Here is a 13866-nt window from a genome sequence, read left to right as displayed (position 1 = left end):
CTCCAGGGTCACTCATAGAGTCATACAGCTTGGAAACAGGCCCCTCGGCCCAACTTGGCCACACCAACCAACATGTCCCATCTGCACTAGTTCCACTTGCCTGCGTTTGGTCCATATCCCTCTAAACTTGTCCTATCCATGTACCTATCTAATTGCTTCTTAAACGTTGCAATAGTCCCTGTCTCAACTACTTCCTCCGGCAGCTCGTTCCATAGGTCTACCACCCTTTGCATGAAAAAGTTACCCTTCAGATTCCTGTAATAATCTTTCTCCCTTCACTTTAAACCTATGCCCTCTGGTTCTCGGTTCTCCTACTCTGGGCAAGAGCCTCTGTGTGTCACTTGTGTGTTTCCACCATTTACAAGGCAAGTAATGGACTACTCTCTCCCTGTCAGGAGGAGTACAGCTCCAGCAGAATATACAGAAGCTCAACACCATCCAGAACAAAGCAGCCTGCATCTGTGACTCTGCATCCACCACCGTACACACTCATTCTCTCTACCACTGGCAAAGCACCATTCCAGCTTAAACTGTCTACGAGATGGACCCGAGTTATCCACCAAAATAGCTTTGCCAACACCTGCCAAAGCCACAAACCTACCACTGAGAGGAAGGACAACTAGACACATGGGAATGCCAAAGCCTACGAGAAATCTTCCAAGTCACACGCCAGCGCATCGCAAATATATTGGCATTCCTTCAACGTATTTTGGTCCCCACCCAACACCATTTTGTGAGACCACTCATCACAAAGACTGTAGAAGGTGAAGAACTGGATCATTGCCACAATTACCGAGAGGTAATAAATATTAGCCCTATTTGTGATACTTCTACCGGTTATTTTTTTAAAGGTACAATGGCCATTTATGAAGCGAATAGTTAACAATACAGATATTCCATAACCTAGAACGTGGATTAAAAAATATATATTCTAAGAACCTGGATAACATGGACAATGCCAATATTTATTGACTGTCACTATTGCCCCTAAACTAAAGACATAATTTAATGATTGGTCTAAGGTCAGACAGGGCATAGACCAAACCAGGCAAGGACATTAGTGGTCCAGCCAGGTTTTTCTATCAATCATAGACACAGAATACTGGAGAAACTCTCTGGAGAAGAAGAACAGGTGACAATTCAGGTTGAGACCCTTCTTCATGCAGAGAGTCAGGGGAGAGGGAATCTAGAGATATGAAAAGGTACATAATAAATCAGAGCTGGCACCGATGACTCAGGAAAGGTGGAGCCCAAAATGGTCCACTGTTGGCTGCGGACAAGATAATAATGAAGGGGTACAAACAGTGAAACTAGTAGGACATCTAGGGTGGGGGAAGGATGGAGAGGGAATGCAAAGGTGTCTTGAAATTAGAGAAATCAATATTCATACCACTGGGTTGTAAGCTGCCCAAACAAAATATGAAATGTTGTTCCTCCAATTTGCATGTGGACATGTAGGTTCATTGTTGATTTACTGAAACTATTACTTTTAATATAAATTTTAAATTTTACTCGAATTTAAATTTACCACCTATTAAATAATTCAGACACGGTTGAATCTTATACATCCAACCACTAAGCTTCCATAAAAGATCCTAAGATGCCGACCTTGCTTACAATATTTATTTCAGCTCTTCACTAAATCTACACCATTCACAATGAGTATTTCTAAAACACCTCAATATCCAGGGTCCATTTGGCTTGTACACTACATGGTCTTAAGTTTCATTTGATTGCATCCATTGCATCCATTGCACCATTTACTGAGGAGAGCAAAGTTTAAATGGCCCGATGGAGAAAGTGCAATTTCAACATCGCTTTTTATTTCATCATTAATTGCAAAATTGGGGGTGGGGGTGATTCAACCATCAAAAGTGTAAACACATCTTATTCCACGATCGCCCTCCTGCTCCCATTCAACCCCATACCAACATTCCCTTTCTCGACCAAAGCTGCAGCGTTCAATAAATCTGTCTTCGGACATTATTAGATATTCATCTTGGAGAAAGAGAAACTTCTGCCAAACTGAAATCTGAACCGAAATTGAGAGAAGCCGTGTGTTTTCGCATAGGGCGGTGCAGATCTATTTAGCAGCCTTACTGTTAGCATAAACCAGGAGGATTTTTCCCCCTTCAGTGCATTCTGGAGCAGCCATTGCAACGCTCCAGTCATTCATTGCCAAGTCGGTTTGCTTCACTTGAAACACTCAGCAATGTGAGTTGCAATAAGGGAAAAGATCTCAAACAAACTGACACGTTCGCAATCGGACAACTCGCTCAGCCTTGCATTTTATTTTGTGTGTCGAGGGAAACAAAACCCTTTAATCCCATCAGGAATTAACCCCGGTGTTAGATTAAACGCGACGTTAAAACCCCATGAGAAGAACGGTGCGCGTTTACAGTAGGTGTTGCGCCCCAGTTCTGACACGAAGACTAAGAGACTAAGTTACTGATGACTCCAATCCAATAAATCCCGCCGTTCGTTTGCGCCGGGCTTGAAGTGCCTTTTTTTTGTTGGTGTTGCAAATGGAACTCGATTCATAAAACCGCTAGGTGAGGTGCAAGGTGCAGCGACAACGCCCGCTCCGCCCGCCCGCCCAGCTGGCTTCAATACCCGGTGCTGCTGTGAAGCGGTGCGTCCCTTACCTTACCTTACCTCAGCGCAGCGCAGCTCCCTCGCCGTCTCTCCTGCAACAATCACATCTGCTCTGTCCCCCCTCTCCCTCTCTCTCTCTCTCTCTCTCACACACACACACACAGGGGATTGCTATGGCTGCTCCCGACGTCCGCACTCACGGCTGGGCGGGGGCGCGCGCGTACGCCTGCTCCTCTTGCTGCTGGCTGGGTGCGCGTGCACGCCTCTTGCTGCTCCTGGGTGCGCGTGCACACCTCTGGCTGCTCCTGGGTGCGCGTGCACGCCTCTGGCTGCTCCTGGCTGCGCGTGCACGCCTCTTGCTGCTCCTGGGTGCGCGTGCACGCCTGCTGTTGCTGCTGGCTGGGTGCGCGTGCACGCCTGCTGTTGCTGCTGGCTGGGTGCGCGTGCACGCCTCTGGCTGCTCCTGGCTGCGCGTGCACGCCTGCAATTGCTGCTGGCTGGGTGCGCGTGCACGCACGCCTCTTGATGTTCCCGGCTGCGCGTGCACACCAGCTGTTGCTGCTGCTGGCTGGGTGCGTGTGCACGCACGCCTCTTGCTGCTCCCGGCTGCACGTGCACGCACGCCTCTTGCTGCTCCCGGCTGCGCGTGCACGCCTGCGGTTGCTGGAGGCGCGCGTGCGTCTCCCGTTCCTGCTGATGTCGGATGAGAGGCGCGTGCACGTCTCCCGTTGCTGTTGGAAACGCGTGCACGCGCGCTCGTGGCGAGGGGGCTATCGGCGGCGCGGGGTTGGCGGGGACGCGCGCGCGCGCGTGGACTGGACTTCATTCACTCAGAGCGCTCCTCTCCGTCTCTTTAAATTGATCTTTAAATGCTCGCCCCCGCCATACTCCACCGGGCATTGAGCAACTCCCTCCACAGTCTCAGCCCTGCCCCGAGTAGGAACCAAACTGTGTCACAAAATGGGCAGGAAAGCGCTGGATTTAAGAGAATTTTGATGGTTTTTTTCCAGTTAAATAATGAAGAGTACTTAGAAATTCAAATCCTATAATCTGCTTCCTGCCCAAAAGCCAGTTCTGTTCATCCTTCAACCCCAGAACAGGTTTAAAATATTTATTATAACAGGTTCTATTCAATTGTTCATTGCAGTACGAATGGCAAATTGGCATCATCTGCACCACTTCATCTTGTGGCAAAAATGTTAAAGCTTGGGAAATACATTGCATTTGTATCAGAAATTCTGTTACTTTCTGTAGCTTTTCACTGTACCTCAGTACACATGACAATAAACCAAACAAAAACTGTTACTTATTGCATCTACAAAAAAGAAAATCAACACGTCTTCTCGAATGGTTGCAACATTTTGTGAATTGTTGTTGCAATTAAAGTGGATACATTTTATCGAGCAAAGGTAAGGGAATCCCACCTCAAAGCTGGCATGGACTCAAAGGTTGTGAGTAGATGAATGACCTTTCTATAAGTAGGTAGGCACACTTGAAAGGATTGGAAAGCCTAATAATTAGGACCTGTCCCACTTAGACGATCTTTTTGGCGACTGCCGGCGACTGTCAAAGTCGTAGCAGATCGCCGAACTTTTCTTTTACCCGACGACAATGACCACGACAATGCCGAGTCAGGTCGAGATTACAGCGTCGTCTGAAACATCGCGAAAATTCCCACGCTGTCAATGCTTCTCCGGCGTCCTGGTTTTCGCTGAAATCATTCACAAGTCGGTAAGTACTTGAGAGTTTTGAACTATAACACCTTGTATGGGTTACTTAAAAACCAAGCTTCACTGCAACAAGGAATAAACTGGATTCACTTCCAGTTTACTAATAGCTGTATTTAAAAAATAAATAAAAATTAAAGTGGTTCAGTGGATTTTTGTGAAAAGTGCGTGGACATTCGTTGAAAATGTAAGGGAGATACATATCTGGTTTCTGGGTTGCATATCTGGGTTTGGAGCCCACTTTAAATGTAATGGCTGAGGCCAAAAACATCGCGAAAATTCCCACGTTGTCAATGCTTCTCCGGCGTCCTAATTTTTGCTGAAATCACTGACAAGTCGGTAAGTACTTGAGAGTTTTGAACTATAACATCTTGTATGTGTTACTTAAAAACCAAGCTTCACTGTAACAAGGAATAAACTGGACTTACTTCCAGTTTACTAATAGCTGTATTTTAAAAATATATAATTTTAAAAGTGGTTCAGTGGATTTTTGTGAAAACTGTGTGGGCATTCTTTGAAACTGGATGCATATCTGGTTTCTGGGTTGCATATCTGGGTTTGGAGATCACTTTAAATGTAATGGCTGAGGCCAAAAACATCGCGAAAATTCCCACGCTTACCTGACCGTCAAACTGTCGCCTCCAATCTACCTGTAAAATGTCCTGACGGTAAATAAATTGGTTAAACACAAGCATTTTATGGTATTTTGAAATGACTTTACTTATTTCAATATTGTGCTTCTAAATGCATCTTAAGAGAACCTATCAAACCGGGGGACAGCATGCGACAGCGACCGCAATAAACTACGATGCCTGGCGACAAGCCAGCTGTCGCCGAAAGATTTCAAACCGTTTGATTTCTCGGCGACCCGCCGAGATCCACTACGATCTTTGGAAGACTCCTCACGATCATGCCCGCGACACCCCGGCGAATGTTCGGCGACAGCCTGGTCGCCGGCAGTCGCCTTAAAATCGCCTAAGTGGGACAGGCCATTTAACTCAGTTCATATATTTAGAGGGAGTTCAATGTTTCCTCCATTACCTTCCCCAAAGTTCATCTTCTGTATCGCCATTCTGAATGGCACAAGTAACAGCAGTTTATGGAACCTTGAAAAAAGCACAAAGTGCTGAAGAGGGGCCCAGACCTAGGAAAATGCCTATCCATTCCCTCCACAGTTTTAGTTTTAGAGACACAGCGTGGAAACAGGCCCTTCGACCCACCGAGTCCACACCAACCATTGATCACCTTGTGCACTAGTACCATCGGACACACGAGGGACAATTTGCAGAAGCCAATTAATCTACAAACCTGCACATATTTGGAGTGTGGGAGGGAACCGGAGATTCTGGAGAAAACCCATGCAGTTCACGGGGAGAACGTAAAACTCCGTACAGGCAGCAGCCATGGTCAGGCTCGAACCCGGATCTCTGGCGCTGTAAGACGGCATCCCTACTGCTGTAGTGCCCCAAAGATGCTGCATGACAGGTTGAGTTGCTTCAACCCTTTGTGGTTTGCTCACCCTTGCACACGTGACAAATACAGCACCATTGAACCATTGGACTGTGATGTCTTAGGACTGGTAGGAAAGAACTGCAGATGCTGGTTTAAATCAAAGATAGACACAAAATGCTGGAGTAACTCAGCGGGACAGGCAGCATCTCTGGAGAGAAGGAATGGGGGACATTTCGGGTCGAGACCCTTCTTCTGACTGATGTCAGGAGAGTGGGTGGGACAGAGATAGAATGTAGTCGGAGACAGTAAGACTGGTGGGAATTTGAAATTTGTCCCGCTGAGTTACTCCAGCATTTTGTGTCTACCTGGGAGTTATTTACATCCCTACAGACAAATTCCTCTCTTAGACAGCATCAAAAGCAATTGTGACATGCAGGCAGATAAAGGAATATCAGTAAATACATGCAAATGAGAGACACTCAGCTAAAAAAAACCTTTTCAATGGTTTAGCTGAAAGATTTGTTCTGACTCATTATAAATCGACTTGAGACAGAAAAATGCAAAGGAATTACATTTGTTGAGATATTATTTCATGCAATACAGTTGTTTTAACATTGTGTCACACTGTTGTGTTGAGTGCAGATTGATTTACAAATAGTGTACTTCTAGTTCTGAAAATTCCCAACTTTTTGAGATTTCTCCTCATGTGGCACACAAGCACTTTCTTCTTTGGCTGTCTCAGATTTGCTTATGCTCCAGTGCTAAGTAGCAGAAGACACATGTATGTGAATTCCTTGAATTCCTTGAACACAGCACACCAACTGCCACATGGACTAGACAGAAAAGGGTCCAGGCCCCAGTGGAAAAGAGGTCCATGGCAATCGAAGATCAGACTGAGCTGCAGAACAGCTTGGATGTAGAATCAAACACACAAGCATGGTGCACACACTGACACAAAGACAATTCCATGCATCCAACATATCTCTCTCTCTCCCTCTCCCTCTCCCTCTCCATCTCCCTCTCCATCTCCCTCTCCCTCTCCCTCTCCCTCTCCCTCTCCCTCTCCCTCTCCCTCTCCCTCTCCCTCTCCCTCTCCCTCTCCCTCTCCCTCTCCCTCTCCCTCTCCCTCTCCCTCTCCCTCTCCCTCTCCCTCTCCCTCTCCCTCTCCCGCTCCCTCTCCCTCTCCCTCTCCCTCTCCCTCTCCCTCTCCCTCTCCCTCTCCCTCTCCCTCTCCCTCTCTCTCTCTCTCTCTCCCTCTCTCTCTCCCACACACATCAATGGGACAGCAACAGAGAGTCAACAGCTTCAAGTTCCTGGCCATATTCATGCCTGAATCTCTATCCTGGCCCCAGCACATTGATGCAATCACAAAGAAAACTCACCAATGCCTCTGCTTCCTCAGAGGAAGCCAATTTGCCATTCATGTGGCTGAATGTTGTATGGGACTTCTACATGTGTACGGTGGAGTGCACACTGACTGATTGTATCGCGGCTTGGTTCAGTACCTCAAACTCTCAGTAACGAAGGAGGCGGCAGAAAGTGGTGGACAATGCCCCGTCCATTACAGATGTCCATTGCACACAAACCCATGGGTACATACAACGTAAGACACAAAGTGCTGGAGTAACTCAGCGGGTCAGGCAGCATTTCGGGAGAACATGGACAGATGATGCTTCGGGTCGGGACTAAAGTAGGGTCCTGATGCAAAACATCACCTATCCATATTCTTCAGAATGTTGCCTGACCCGGCACTTTGTGTCTTTTCTTGTAAACCGGCATTTGCAGTTTGTTATGTTGACACAAACAAGATCATGTCCACAACTGTAGAAACAAGGAACTGCAGATGCTGGTTTACACAAAAAGACACAAAATGCTGGAGTAACTCAGCGGGTCAGGCAGCATCTCTGGAGAAAAAAGATAGGTTACGTTTTGGGTCGAGACCCTTCTTCAGATGTCTAAACGGTCTCGACCCGAAAAGTCACCGATCGGTGTTCTCCAGATATGTTGCTGATTCATTAAGTCATATTAAGCTCCATTGTCACTTTAGGTCCATTAAGATGTTGCCTAAGACATTAGGTTACAGTACTTGGATTTTCAGTAAGCTTTTTTATTAAATTCCCTATAATTTTGGTCAGTGTGCAAAATTAAAGTATATGGACAAATATTTAAAATTGGTTGATAGACTGGAAATGGAGCAGGAATAAATCATCTTAAAGTGATAGGGTCAGTAGAGGGATCTTATCGAAACGTATAAAATTATTAAGGGGTTGGACACGTTAGAGGCAGGAAACATGTTCCCAATGTTGGGGGAGTCCAGAACCAGGGGCCACAGTTTAAGAATAAGGGGTAGGCCATTTAGAACAGAGACGAGGAAAAACTTTTTTAGTCAGAGAGTTGTGAATCTGTGGAATTCTCTGCCTCAGAAGGCAGTGGAGGCCAATTCTCTGAATACATTCATGAGAGAGCTAGATAGAGCTCTTAAGGATAGCGGAGTCAGGGGGTATGGGGAGAAGGCAGGAACGGGGTACTGATTGAGAATGATCAGCCATGATCACATTGAATGGCGGTGCTGGCTCGAAGGGCCGAATGGCCTTCTCCTGCACCTATTTTCTATTGTCTATTGTCTATTGTCATACAGCATGGAAACAAGCCTATCGGCCTAACTTGTCCACACCAACCAACATGTCACATGTACACTCGTCCCACCTGCCTGCATTTGGTCCACATCCTTCTAAACCTGTCCTATCTGTGTAAATGTTTCTTATTCTTATCTTCATTGGAGTGCCATGCAGAAACCAGTGGGAACTTTCAGAGACCAGTGAAGGGGACACAGCTGTGCACGATATATCTCAGTGATTTGGATACGGGAACCAAATGTCATATTTTGAAGTTTGCCAATGAGATTAAAGTGGGTAGAGTTATAAATTGTGGAAGAAACAAAGAGGCTTCAAGATGATTCAGACAGATAGACACAAAATGCTAGAGTAACTCAGAGGGACAGGCAGCATCTCTGGATAGAAGGAATGGGTGAAGTTTTGTGTTGAGACCTTCAGACTTTGGAGTAACTCAGTGGGACAGGCAGCATCTCTGGATAGAAGGAATGGGTGAAGTTTCGGGTCGAGACCTTCAGACTTTGGAGTAACTCAGAGGGACAGGCAGCATCTCTGGATAGAAGGAATGGGTGAAGTTTTGTGTCGAGACCCTTCTTCAGACTTTGGAGTAACTCAGTGGGACAGGCAGCATCTCTGGATAGAAGGAATGGGTGAAGTTTCGGCTCGAGACCCTTCTTCAGACATGCTTTAAATGGCAGGCAAGTAGAAGGCAGTATAATGGGGATAACCGTGATGTTGTGCACTTCAGTGGCAAAAACAAAAAACTGGCACATTATTGAAAAGGTATTGGATTGAGAAATATTGATGTACAAAGAGTGTTAAATGTATTCAACACTGAAATCAGATGCAGTGCGTAGTTAAGAAGACAGCCAGAGGGCCTTGAGTACAGGAGCAAGGATGCCTTGCTACAATATTAGAAGACCTTGGTGACACCATGCGTGGGAATACTGTGTACAGTTTTGGTCACCTTACCAAAGAAAGAGGGCTTTTGTCATGGAGAATGTGCAGCCAAGGCTCATCGGATTCCTGTGGCGGTGAGACTGCATGAAGAGAAATTTGGTCCACTAGGTTTATCTTCACCAGGGTTCAGGTGAATGAGTAGAGACCTAATTGAAGCTTACAAACTTCTAACAGGATGAGACAGACTGGAAGTGGGAGAGATGTTCTCGTTAGTTGGGCTATCTACAATGAAGGGTCACAAATTCTGGCGAGGGATTTACAACTGAGATTTCTTCACTGAGAGTGGTGAATTTATGGAGTTTGCTACACATAGGACTGCAGAAGCCAGGTTGTTAAATATATTTAAGAAGGAAATTGATATATTTCTAAAAGCAAAAAGCACCAAGGGATACAGGGAGAGTCTTGGAATATGGTATTGAAGTGGATGATCAAACAGGATTATGTTGATGGTAGCGCAGGGGCCAAATTGTTTCTGTATTTCTATAAAATACTCTCCCTTGAAAGCACTACTATCAAGCCAGAGAGTCAATCACCGAAGATAACAGAGAACATAAAACAGTACAGCACAAGAACAGACTCTTCACCCCACAATGTCCATGTCGAACATAATGACAAGAAAAAACTCATCTCATCAGCCTGCACCCGATCCATCTGTCCTCACGACCTACATTCCTTGGATTTCCATGTGCCTATCTAAAACCCTTTTAAACACCACCATCATATCTGTCTCTATCACCACCCCTAGCAGCACATTCCAGGCACCCACCACCTTCTGTGTAAAAGCCTTGCCTTGCCCAACTCCTTGAAACTTTGCCCCTCTCACCTTAAAGCTGTGCCTGCTAATATTTGATTTTTCCAACCTGGGATATAGGTCTGACTGTTGATCCTATCTATGCCTCTCATAATTTTATATACTTCTATCGGTTCTCCTCTCAATCTCTGGCATTCCAGAGAGAACAACCCAAATTTATCCAACCTTACAGCTAAAACCCACAAATCCAGGCAGCATTCTGGTAAACCTCTCCGCGACTGACACAGCAAAGACTATGGGACCAGCAATCACCCCAGCTGCAATACCTGGACTCCAGCTCTGTGAGGAAGAACTTTTTCAGTCAGAGAGTGGTGAAGGTGTGGAATTCTCTGCCTCATAAGGCAGTGGAGGCCAGTTCGTTGGATGCTTTCAAGAGAGAGCTGGATAGAGCTCTTAAGGATAGCGGAGTGAGGGGGTATGGGGAGAAGGCAGGAACGGGGTACTGATTGAGAGTGATCAGCCATGATCGCATTGAATGGCGGTGCTGGCTCGAAGGGCTGAATGGCCTACTCCTGCACCTATTGTCTATTGTCTATTGTCTATTGATATAACTGCAGGCGTACCTCAGGGTACAATCCGATCAAACCATCGGCAGTAGTTTCACCAATGACTCTCCCTCCATCATAAGATCAAACCCGCAACCTCCATAATCAAGAAAGACAAAGGCAGCAGGTACCAGGGAACACCACCATCCATAGGTTCCCCTCCGAGTCACATATCCTCCTGATTCAGAAAGATCATTCGACTTTATGGATAAACACTTTCCTTGCTGTTTTTAGTAGCCTTTATTGGACGGTGCTTAAATTAATTTAAAAAAAAAATTAAAACAATTAAGCTAGCAGAATTATTATATTTAAATATAATAAACAAACAAATAAAATAAATCTGAACAGCAAAACTGGAAATTACATTATGACATCTGAAATTAAGTTTACTTGCGGGAATGTAAAGAGATACAAGTAAGGAAATAGCCATATGTTTAAAAATATCAGAATGCCACAATGTATCCATCATCTTTAAAATACTGCAATGGGAAGGATTTGTTCCACAAGTAGCCATTTTTTACATAAAAAGGATTTAAAATATGTTTTTAAGCCAGTTATTTGACCACAATTTATGGTCACTAACTGTTCTGCAACTCATCAGTACATGGTGTACCACTTAGCATCAGCATAGCTCTCAATTCTGTCTGAATTCCAGGCAGGCTGTTGCTCCGCACTGAGTCTGTCTTCAAATTATGTCAATTTTTACAAGATTCTTCTCCAGGGAACATGAAACATAGAACAGGCATGCAGTTCATTATCACACGTGGCCACAGATGACTCAATCTGAAATTCACTACTGTCAGAGAGGTCAGATCAACCAACATGAGCGTTGAGTAGTACGGTGGCGCAGCAATAAAGTTGCTGCCATACAGTGCCAGAGACCCGGGTTCCATCCTGACTATGGGTGCTGTTAGTATGGAGTTTGTACGTCCTCCCTGTGACCTGCGAGGGTTTTCTCCGAGATCTTTCACCTTTTCCTCCCACACTCCAAAGATGTACAGGTATTTAGGTTAATTGGTTTGGTATAAATGTAACATTGTCCCTATTGTGTATAGGGTAGTGTTAATATGCGGGGATCGCTGGTCGGTGTGGACTCGGTGGGCCGTCGGGGCCTATTTCCGTGTTGTATCTCTAAACTAAACTAAACACAGAGAGTTTAACCACAGCGACTAAACCATGACTATAAAATACCTTCATGGTGTTCACAGTGAATGGCAAGCCAAATACTATTTTACAACATCCAGAGCAAAGGCAATGACTGTAGTATGCAGATTAGTTTAGTTTAGTTTAGAGATACAGCGAGGAAACAGGCCCTTTGGCCCACCGAGTCTGTGCTGACCAACGATCTCCACACACTAGCACTATCCTACACACTAGGGACAATTTACAATCTTTACTGAAGCCAATTAACCTACAAACCTGTACATTTTTGGAGTGTGGGAGGAAATTGGAGAACCCGGGGAAAACGCATGTGGTCAAAGGAAGAACGTACAAACTGCACAGACAGCACCCATGGTCAGGATCGAACCCGGGTCTCTGGCGCTGTAACTCAACTGCTGCGTCACCATGCAACCATTCCCCATGTAGATAATGAAGAACTATGACAAGAGTTAATATTCATTCTCTTTTTGTCCCTTTCTTTGCCACACCATTCAAGTGTAGCAATTCTAAACAGTTTGTTGATTTTGAATGAGATGGGGAAATTTTGTGCACACATATCAGACCTGACCCGGTTTGTTTACAGAGTCATCAGAACTGGAGAAACTAACATGTAACCGGTTTTATCTGAGCTCCCTGAGAGGTGAAGAAGGAATAAAATTAGAGGTCAATAATATGACTGAAGATGGGAGAGATTAAGAGACGAAGTTGAGTTGCAATGAAAGATATTCAGTGGGATATAGGGAAATGTGGATTTGGATCACAACGTGGATTGGGATCACCGTGTGTGATTGATCTCAATGGTTCCTCCTACTGTAGACTCCAAACTAGGTAGGTCTGAGTGCAGATGAGATTAAAGAGGCTTCAGGAGGTTGGGTGAGATATGGACAAGCTGAGCCAGTGAGAGATGGAAAATAACGTGGGGAAAATGTGTGGTCATTCACTTTGGTGTACAAAGCAGAAAAACAGGATATATGTTAATGGTGAGATACTTGGTACTGTTGATATTCAAATAAACCAAGATGTACTTGCATGGGACCGTGAAAATGCAAACATTAGCGAAGCAGGAAGATCAACAGACCGGAGACTATGTGCAAGGAGAATGTTTCTATGAACTGAGCAGTTAAAAACGAGGTCATGGACTCTGAATAAGGCGTAGGACATTTCTGACTGAGATGATGAGAAATGTCTTTACTCAGTTGGTGGGGAATCTTTGGCATTCTCTACTCCAGAGGGATGTGGAGATTCAGTCATTATTTTCATTAAAAATGGGAGATTTAAACATTGCCGGATATTAAGGGAATCAAGGGATGTGGGGATAGTACAGGAGGTGGAACATAGATGAACATCAAGAGGGGTGGCCAAGGTGGCACAGCGGTAGAGTTGCTGCTTTACAGCGCGTGCAGCACCGGAGACCCAGGTTCAATCCCATCTACGGGTGTACGGAATTTGTACATTCTCCCCGTGACCGCGTGGGTTTTCTCCGAGATCTACGGTTTCGTCCCAGTCCAAAGACGTGCAGGTATGTAGGTAAATTGGCTTGGTAAATGTGAAAGGTGTCCCTAGTGTGTGTAGTGTAGTTAATGTGTGGAAACATCACTGGTCGGCACGGCCCTGGTGGGCCGAAGGGCCTGTTTCTGCGCTGTATCTCTAAACTAATCTAAACTAAACATCAGAGAAGGCATGGTTAACTGGCCTCTGTAAATTTCCCCAAGTGTGTATGAGTGTATGCGCAAGTGGGAAAACATAGAACTAATGTGAATGAGTGATTGATGGTCGGTATGGGCTCGATGGGCTTGTTTCCACTTTCAATTAGTGAGGGCTTGAAGAGCCAAATGGTTTACTCCTGCTCCTATTTCATATCTTCTTAGCCTCTGCAAAAACATCATGCCATCCATCATCAGGCATTCAGTGGCTCGGTGACTTGACCTTGTATACTGCAACACGCCTTCACAGCTTGAAGCATTAAACTCACCTTTCAGAACCTGATGATCAACTGCGACCAC

The 13866-nt window shown here is 45.2% G+C and overlaps 1 protein-coding gene across 4 annotated transcripts in view; it reads right to left on the bottom strand.

Annotated features, from left to right (window-relative positions):
• slc25a22a (solute carrier family 25 member 22a) overlaps positions 1–2837 on the bottom strand; it is a 122563-nt gene extending 119726 nt beyond the window's left edge. For 2 of the 4 annotated variants that reach the window (XM_078415145.1, XM_078415142.1), the window contains exon 1: positions 2651–2837. The gene's annotated coding sequence lies outside the window, so the exon portion shown is untranslated. Of the gene's footprint in view, positions 1–2645 lie in introns of all 4 variants that reach the window. The other 2 variants (XM_078415143.1, XM_078415144.1) reach the window with 2 other exon arrangements.
• Positions 2838–13866: the final 11029 nt, after the last annotated feature.

This window comes from Rhinoraja longicauda, chromosome 18, assembly GCF_053455715.1.
Source record: "Rhinoraja longicauda isolate Sanriku21f chromosome 18, sRhiLon1.1, whole genome shotgun sequence".
Classification (NCBI taxonomy): Eukaryota; Metazoa; Chordata; class Chondrichthyes; order Rajiformes; family Arhynchobatidae; genus Rhinoraja; species Rhinoraja longicauda.
The sequence above is the reverse complement of the archived record's forward strand: the minus strand, read 5'-3'. Positions and strand labels throughout refer to the sequence as shown.